The sequence below is a fragment of the Pseudonaja textilis genome, chromosome 2 (genome assembly GCF_049901715.1).
Source record: "Pseudonaja textilis isolate UNSWEBS1 chromosome 2, rPseTex1.2, whole genome shotgun sequence".
Classification (NCBI taxonomy): Eukaryota; Metazoa; Chordata; class Lepidosauria; order Squamata; family Elapidae; genus Pseudonaja; species Pseudonaja textilis.
In genome coordinates, this window is record NC_141991.1 from 59,101,387 (window position 1) to 59,110,981 (window position 9,595).

The 9,595-nt window shown below is 36.5% G+C and overlaps 1 long non-coding RNA gene across 1 annotated transcript in view; it reads right to left on the minus strand.

The window, feature by feature from the left end:
- The window catches only part of LOC148126870 (uncharacterized), a 22,549-nt gene extending 14,589 nt beyond the window's left edge, over positions 1 to 7,960 (minus strand). The window contains exon 1 of the long non-coding RNA XR_015741657.1: positions 7,873 to 7,960. This is a non-coding gene — a long non-coding RNA (uncharacterized LOC148126870). The remainder of the gene's footprint in view (positions 1 to 7,872) is intronic.
- Between the last annotated feature and the right edge of the window lie 1,635 nt (positions 7,961 to 9,595).

Sequence of the window (9,595 nt, forward strand, 5' to 3'; positions counted from 1 at the left end):
TTATTTATGACCTCTAGCAATGTAGGTAGAATATCCTCAGGATATACTATGTCCCCTCCATCATTATATTGTATACATACAGTATAAAAAAAAGGTAGAACTTGCACCTTGGGAATCATTGGAGAATTGCTAGGAGTGTTTTAACAAACCTTTTGGGATGGATTACTCTCTATTTTCACTAAATGTATTTGCTTAGCAAAATCCCCATTTTAAGGTAGTACAAATCCACAAAATTTTAAGGTAATACAAATCCACAAAATATCTGGCTGCCCAGTAAAAGTTATACAATCTGTATCCCACCCATATTTTAATTGAGGCAATCACTTTAAATGGGAACAATTTAATTTACTTTAATTTTCAGATTTATTCATAAATCTGTCATGGTCTTAAACATAAATGTGAATTATACCTGCAACAATACTTTAAAGCACCTGAAGGCATTATCTACTGGCAGGTACTGTCTGTTGTGCTTCTTACAAAATTCACAGGTCAATCTGCAGTTTGGAATTCTATGCAGTTTTTACCTTCAAGAGCAGAACTTAGAATTGCAGAAAATTGGACCACTAGTTATCTGTTACCATTAACAGAATGAAGCCAGGCTGATCCCTAAATAAGGAACCAAGAAGAGAATGTGTAGGAGGAAGCAGAGGTGGTATTCAGCAGTTCTGGAGAACTGGTAGTGGAAATTTTGAATAGTTGGGAGAACCAGCAAATACCACCTCTGACTGGCCATGCCCCCATCTATTCTCTTCCTCCTGAGTCCCAGCTGATTGGCTGGGTCTTCTTTTGTTGCCCTGCACAGGAGAACGGAGCTGGAAAGCAGGTTAGTGAGGAGGGAATGGAGATTTTGCAATATCCTTCCCCTGCCATGCCCACCAAGCCATACCACGCCACCAAGCCATGCCACGCACACCAAGCCACACGCACAGAACCAATAGTAAAAAATTTTGAATCCTACCACTGGGAGGAAGAGACAAAATTCTGTGTGTGTGTGTGTGTGTGTGTGTGTGTGTGTGTGAGAGAGAGAGAGAGAGAGAGAGAGAGAGAGAGAGAGAGAGAGAGATGGGGTTCGTGTATGTGTGAATAAATGTGAATATTTATACCACTCTGATCCAGCAAGCCATATTACTTCGGAGCTAAAAAGGGACTTCTCCAAATATTCAGTTCCCATAATTCTTATAATGATCTTTCCTGCTAAAGATTTTTGTGCCCTGAACTCCATGTGCCTGGAAGTTGTCCAGATGATAAAGGCGATCTAACAACAATAGTTGACATCAGTATTATTATTTTCCACTTTACAGGTGGTAGGAATTGTGAAAAGGACAAAAAATGGAGTGTCAGCTTGCCTTTGGTGACTTAGTAAGCACACGAAGGTGGTAACAATAAAAAAAAAAAACGCTTTCTACTATGCAACTCAGTCATTTAGTTGGCCCTTTTGCATTAGTTCTTTTCAGATTTGGAGCACAAGACATAGAACAAATGTTCATCATTGTTTCACAAGCCACACAGAACAGCTTGTCAAATCCACTCTGCTTGTGTAACCAGAGAGACCACAAAGTTAGCTGCTGACAAATGACAATTAGGACCCTGACAGTTGTGAGGAGCCGAGCTTGTAGGTTGAAAACTATAATTCTGCCATAGGGATTGTCTGACTTTATCTGTATTCAAAGCAAATGCAAAATTGTTTTCTGAGAAGTTGAAGATACAGAAATTTTGGAGACTAAGAACCGCCCTCCAGTAACCCCACTTTTCTCTCCAGAGCAGTAAAGCAGAGATTGTAAAATGAGAGGCAGGGAGGGAGGCAACCACAATCTTGCTGAACTTCTCTTTGAAGGCAAACTGAAATACAAGCAGCTCCTTATCAAAGATACATCAAAGGCCAACAGCTTCAAGTATAAGCAGGAGCCAGATATCTAAATCTTTAGTACTATGGGAAATTGAGGACAGAACTACATATCTTGAAATTTGGCAACCCCAAAGAATAATCCTATATCTAGAATTGTTTTCTCTCTTTATACATCTGAAATACATATGAAAGAAATATGGGACATGCCCCATATTCTTCCTCTATGCTGGGAAAGTATCTGAAAAGGGATACACATTGGTGAATACCTCCTAACACAGTCCTATGCTTTATAGTTGAATCCTTTTTTCTCCATGTCTTACGTTGTTGCAGATTTTTAAAGCCAATACACGAAATTCAATGGTAGTTGTATATGTTATTAAACTGTTCCAATCTCAGAATGAAGGCATTATGTTTTTTTAAGCTGCTCCTCACTCCTATTTTATTTTCTTTGTGATGATTAAGATCCTAGAAAAAAGATGCTCTCTCAAAAAGTAGTCATAATGCTAGCATTTATAAAAGCTTGAAGAGGAACACTGACACTGTAGTCTATTCAGCATTCAGTTTTCATATATATTTGACAGTTCTGGGAATGTTATGATGCATCAGGCAAAGGTATTAATAGCTAAATGTAATTGCACATCTGCCTATTAGGCAAAAAAAAAACCTATGGCAGTGAGCATGCATATATATGCCCTTATGTCACAAAACATTCCTTTCTGAAATGCTGCTACATTTATAGATTGTTGATCAAACAGAAGCACCATTTTCCACACAGATTTCTAGCACTTATAGAAAACTATCTAGGGAATAGGTTTCATGTTTTTTTTAATCTGTATCTATAAGGAAATGATCAAACACAACAGATCTTTCCCAGATGCAGTTTGGGAATCATATTGTCAATATTTTACTAAAGGCATAAGATTTAAACTTTAAAACAGAAGAAGGGAAGCCAATCCATCTAATGAGGCCACTTCTTCCTCAGAATAAATGAAAGCTACAGTCAGAACAAGGTTTCATATATTTTCACATGTCATGAAGGAAAACAATCTGAACAAATCTTGGAACAAAATGTAAAACTTTTATACCTGATTCCCAAAGCTCAGATTCAAAAGAATAAATATCACATTGCAACACAATTAACTCAGGAGAGATCTAAATGGAGAAGAGATATAAGATAGTTTACTTTTCTTGGGTTCAAGAACAAGGAGGAACATTGTTCTGGAGAAGTTACTAATCCCATGGAGTTAGTTTATGACAAATGTAAATAAGACCATGATGGATAAAGACATTTAATAACAGCAACTATAGACTAGTTAAACCTTATAACTAAACAAATGCATCCTTATTGGACTGAAGGAGTATAAAAGTCATATAAAGAAATAAATGCATTGTTGGATTGAAGCAACAAAAAAGATATAGCTGGTTTGAATAATGGATATGGAAATGTTACTAAGTATCATGGACTGGATCAAAGAATCTGTGAATCAGTTTTGGATCAGATAAAATTTTGCTGTTCTATTGAGACAATGAGCAACAAGCAGAAACTCATATACTTTAATCATTCGATATGGGCCAATGTTGAATTAGAAAAAATATTCTTGGCTAGGTTGAGGGGGGCATATAAAGGAGGAAAGACAATAGAAAAGGTGGATAGGTAGAATCAAAGATTACTAAAGTATCCTTGAAAAAAATACAAGCCATTACTAAAGACAAGATGTGTACATTTATCAAATTATTGGGGAATGTGTTCAGTTTGAAGAGATCTAATCAGGTCCTGGTTTGATTTGATTCTGGGTTTATAGAATTCAAGGGTTCTTGAATGTTAGCCTAGTGACAATCTTTCAAACTGCTTGACAGATTGTAGAATATGGAAATAAAGAATAATTGAGCCTGTTCCAAAAGCCTTCTCTGGGATCTGAAAGATAGAATATTCCATAGTTCTCAGAACAATCGCAAGTTAAGATGGGTGAGTGACAAATTACAGAAGTCTAATGAAATGCCACAAAAACCTATGTTGTCTAGGCTATGTTCCTTAGGTGAGTTACTTATTACAAAGGCAATCAGGCAATAAGAAGCAACATAATATTGTAACTAAAGATGACACTTGGGAAGATCTTAGTCGTAATTTAAATATTAATTTAATCAATGAATAAGTAAATCATGGATCAATTCTTAGGGAAAAACATGATAAACATCTTCAGAAGAAGAATTTGATATGTGAAAAGACAAAGATATGAAATATGATTTAATTCTCAAATTCTTGAATTGGCATAGGTCTTATTTTATTCATGATGCCATAATAAAAATAGTAACTATTTATTCTGATATTGTACATGATCAAAGGATCATAATTCATATAAGAGGAAATAGTGTGGGGGCTTCTGAGTTCACAAATCATCAAATGTCAGTGGGAAAACTCGATTTGAATTAACTACTTCTTATTTTCCTAGAGTTACTAGGAAAGAGCAATATTGCACTGTTTAACTGTTTCCTTGTGCACCATCATTTTGATGAAGTCTTTTTCCCACTTATCAATGTAGTAATCAAGTCATGAAGGGGAAGTTCATTCTATAATGGTTAATAATCTTTTATACTTCTTAAAAGATTCATCCAACTACATGTGAAATCTCTTTAAATTCTTAGACTGAAATTTCATTGGAGCAGTTATGGATTAGATAGTCCATTACTATCTAATGGACTAGATAGTAAGGTAATTGATGTGATTTTTGTCATTGTTTTAAAGTTTTGGCTGAACCCAGAAAGCCACTGAATATGACATTCCTTTATTATTTGATTTTTTAAAAAACCAGATACCCATTTCCTTTGTACTACACACTCCAATTTTGCACCATTTTAAATAGCCATGCTTGATAATTATATAACCCATTAAGTATAATGATTGCATTAATAATTTTCAGACTGAAATATCGAAGAGAGAATAACGGCAAGTCTGGCTGCTGCAAAAGAATTAAAAGAAAATATGGGTTGGAATAACAAAGGCAGATTAGATCTTTTAAAACCAAAACACAATTACTGTGTGATGGTGTTGCATTGATCTGCAAAAGGCTGCCTTTGTATGCAATAGGAAGTGGTTTGGGAAAGAAGTCAATGACCTTTTAGGAAAAAAAGCATGTTGTGATTTTGTTCAATGAAAAGTATTACATAAATGTATGATTAGTGTTATTAATCAGGATAAAGTACAAGAGTAGATATTAGCTATAATTGTACCACTGCAGATTTAAGAGGCTGGTATGACATTTGCTCTACATTTTCAAACTGTTTCCTGGTGGTTTTAGTTTTCTAAGAACACGATTTGTATAGTGACTTTACAATTACATGGAAACATAATAGAATGCATGTGAACGAGAAGTGATTTTTTAAAAAATAATACTAGAATACAGTGGTTTAGGATTGCTCTCCTTTAGACAGTCACAAATATTTTCTTCCCTAAGTAAATTCTAATAGATTTTTTTAACCACAATGATGAAATATGCAACGTCACATTACAATCCAAGTTTTGCAAGTCTATAAACGATGGAATTTCCAACACGTTTGTCTCTTGCTACATGAAAAGGACCAGTGTTTCTCAATCTTGGCAACTGAGAGATGTATGGAACATGCTGGCTGGGGTATTCTGGGAATTGAAATCCATACAGCTTCAAATTTCCAAAGTTGAGAAACTCTGTGCTAAGACTTCTGAGAGATGGAATTGCCAGGGCAAGCAATCTGTGTAGTATATCACAGGATGGAGAAAACACAGGAGGGGATACACTCCCATGTCATTAAAAAAAAATGTTTGAACACAATTCCATCAATCTGGCACTTGAGATCTAGAATAAGGGAAATTATTTCCTAATGTATCCCCATTTACTGGGTCTCAATAAGTACACTAAACTTCACATGTAGCGAACCAAAGCAATTTACATCAATTGCACAATGACACCCTCATGCAAATATTGTAAAATGAGGCAAGTGACATGATTTGCATCATTTATGAAATGACATCTTCATGCAACATTTGGAAATGATAGACACCTCTGCTTTCCACCTGAGCTGTTAAATTGAGGTTTTAGTGGTCTTAGCAAATCTGCTCCATCTACAGAACCTGTAATAGAATAACAGAGTTGTAAGGGACCTTGGAGGTCTTCTAGCCCAACCCACTGCTCTAGCAAGAGACTTTATACCATTTGTCCAATCTCTGACAAATAGTTTTCCAATTTCTATCTGTATAATATCAGAGTTTTAACTAATTTCTCAAAGTTTGGGAAAGTGAATGGTAGTTTGAAAAATATTACGAGACTGGAACATTTGCACATTCTTCCTCTATCAGGGAAGCAATTAGCAATTTTCTCATCATTTTAAGAGGCAGTCAGCAAGAGAATCAAAGTATCCTTGCTGTGATGAACTTCCTGATACTGTATATGGTTTGCTGAAGTTTCCAAAGATTATGTAACCCAATTCTCTTTTCCCCCCTCTTTAAATGAATCTGGTTAATAAGAATCTGGCCTTCCTGGTTGTGAGTGTCTGCCAAGAAATTAACAATCATTCTGAGAGGCAAAGAAGATTTTATCCTTCTATTCTTTTTTAACGAATGAAAATCTGCATAGCCAACGTCTATCGTTGCCTTCACAGTATATGAGCTGGGCATCTGATTTTACCACAGAATCTCAATGTGGTTCCCTGGGCTAACAATGCTGAGGAAGTAGTGGATACGGTTGGGTAAGTGGACAGGGACAGTCCATCACATCAGGAACGTTTTATTGACTGGGGATTCCAAATTGCTCCCATAACAAGCTGGAGAAATGCAGGATGCCTTCTGGTGGTATAATAATGCCACTGGAGTGAGGAGGGGTTGGTTTTTATAGCTTTTAAAAATGAGGATTGTTCAGAATAGCAATGGTTTATTTTCAGTAGTCAGTGTGATTTTTGAAGGTTGGGGAGATTAAGGGTGGAAATGGGATCATTTGCCTTCCAGAAATATTGAATTTCTATTCTTGTGTTTGTTGCTGCAAGGAATCGGTTATTTTGCTCATACAGAATGTTGTGATGCTTTGGGTTGCTCACCTCTGGATTACATAAACACAAGCTGTATTTTATTATATATATCCCACTAAGGCCAATGTGTTACCTTTGGTTCTCCATCAGAAAGACCTAATTAGGGATCCATTATTCATATAAGAATATTCATATTCAGAATAAAAAGTAAAGGGGCTATACGGCTAGGCCCTCTAAGAGTGTGGCATTTTCTCTGGAGATAGACAACCCAGGTTCTTGCTTCTCTAGCTCAGAAATCATTATCCAATGTGCAGATGTCTGAGACTTGACTGGTGATATTGGAAAAGAAACCAAAGGGTTCACTGCCCATCTCTCTCTATACATATCCTTCATTAGTAATACTTGACAGGAATGGCTGTTTAATTCAGCTGTACAGGTAATCATTGATTTACAGCCACAATTGAGCCCAAAATTTCTGTTGCTAAGCAAGGCGGTTGTTAAGTGAATTTTGCCCCATTTTACAATCTTTCTTGCCACAGTTATTAAGTAAATCACTGAAGCTGTTAAATTAGTAACACGGTTGTTAAGTGGACGTAGGTTCCCCATTGACTTTGCTTGTCAGAAGGTCACAAAAGGTGATCAAATGAACTCGGGATACTGCAACAGTCATAAATACAATACCAGTTGCCAAGTGGTCAAATTTTGATCATGTGATGACAGGGATGTTGCATTTGTCATAAGTGTGAAAAATGGGCATAAGTCATTTTTTTCAGTGCCGTTGTAACTTCAAATGGTCACTAAACAAATGATTGTAAGTCAAGGACTACCTGTGTTCTGTTCTTTTCTTCACACTCATGACTTTCCCACATACACAAACCCCAAGGAATCGAGTGGCTTAAAATTAAGAGTTGGATGAAGCACCTAAAATTCAGCCCATGTATATGCTGCTGGTGTAGGTATATAATGGGCTATAATGATTCCTTCCAAGCCAGCGAGAATATCTTTAAATATGTTTCAGTAATTTGACATACTTCTAAATGCATCCTCTTGGCCTCTTGAATTGAAGCAGATGGGATCTCTTACAGCAGAGCTGTAAATGAGGCTAAATGAGAGTAGCAATCGAGGTGGAGGTAGATCATGAACTTCCAAAGAATCGGACAGATGGATTCACAAGAAGCACAGCCTGCATGAAAACGAAAAGTAGACTGAGCAGAAAGGCCAAATCCATTATACTATAAAAAACTATAAAAGACTCCTGTCAAGAAGGCACGATTTTACGGCCATCAGCATCTTTGCAGCCAATTGTATTTTCTGGCAGGTTTCTTGCACCATCTGACTTCATTTGGTTTGGTTCTTAATTTAAAAATAATGAAACGGGAAATTGGCATACTGTATGGCAAAGCACTAGGCTTCAGCATCAGACTTATATATAAAAACACAAAAATACTTCTAGGACCCTTACTGTTCCCATAGACATTCTTAGCTAATACAAATGTGCTTCTCTGATGCTCTGAGGGTCTTCTGAGCTGGTAATTTCTCATTCAAATTTGACCTGGCTCCTGATTTGTAAGGAACATAATCACATCAATCGTCCCACTGATGTGCACCCATGCACCCATACTTGTCAAGTTTTCATAGCAAGCCCATTGTTGCCATTAATCTAGGCCAAGACAAATACAAATAATTTATGCCAAAGGCAGATGCGAAAGGAAAAACAAAACACCCAATGAATTAGCCTAGGGCTGGTAGCCTAATTCTCTTCAGCTATTACATCTAATTTTCTCTGTCACATGCAATCTCCATTTTTACCCAGTCTGCTGCCACAGCTTTCCCCATTCCACTTTGGACATAAGGTTCAGGAAATCTCACAGCCTCTGGATTATAACCTGGAAGGGAAGGGGAGGGGGCTGCCAACAACAAAGCTTCTGGCCGAGCTTCAGCCTATTTTCTGTTATTTTCTCCCGGATTGATGTATATACTATTATACATCAAGCAATTTAGAAGGGAAGATTACTTTTTTTGGATGCATAAGGAAGGCAGCTGACACTAAAATCCAATTTTAAAAGATTTTATTAAATAAAAAGGAGGGGGGAATCTGAGGGGAAAAAAATGAATACAGAATAAGCAAATATTGCAGCAAACTGCTACAGAGAGTTTTAGTATTGTTTATGCTGAATAATTTAAAAATGCATAGCTTAACACTACAGGGTCTTCACACACAAAACATCCCACATTGCACCCCACCTTTGCTCTCTATTGTAAGAGATTTAGCGACTGACATTTGGAAAACTGACATTTGGAAAACGTTCTGCTACTCAGAGTTAGGCAAAGGGAATGCCATACTAATATTTACACGTAATCAGACACACCTCAGGATTATTAACCATCACAAGAAAGGAAGACAAAAGGAGACATTGAGAATAAAATCAATATTTTCCTTTTGCCACTGACACATTTAAGATGTAAAGTCATGTCCTGTAGATTTGGGGGAAAAACTGGAAAAACTGGGACTCTGCCTGGTTTTGATAATACAGAAAGGAGTATTTTGGCACATAGAGGTATATGTATTTTGCCTAAGGCTCTTTTCTGCAATGTATAGTTTTGTTTGTCATTTATCCACACTTTTTGTCATACTGCTTATCATTTAGTTTAACTTTAATGTTCTTTAGAAAATATTTCTGGTGCAAAAAAGAAACATTCAGAGTGTCCAATTTCCTTTCCTAAACTGAATCTTTTTTTATGACAGTTCGTTTC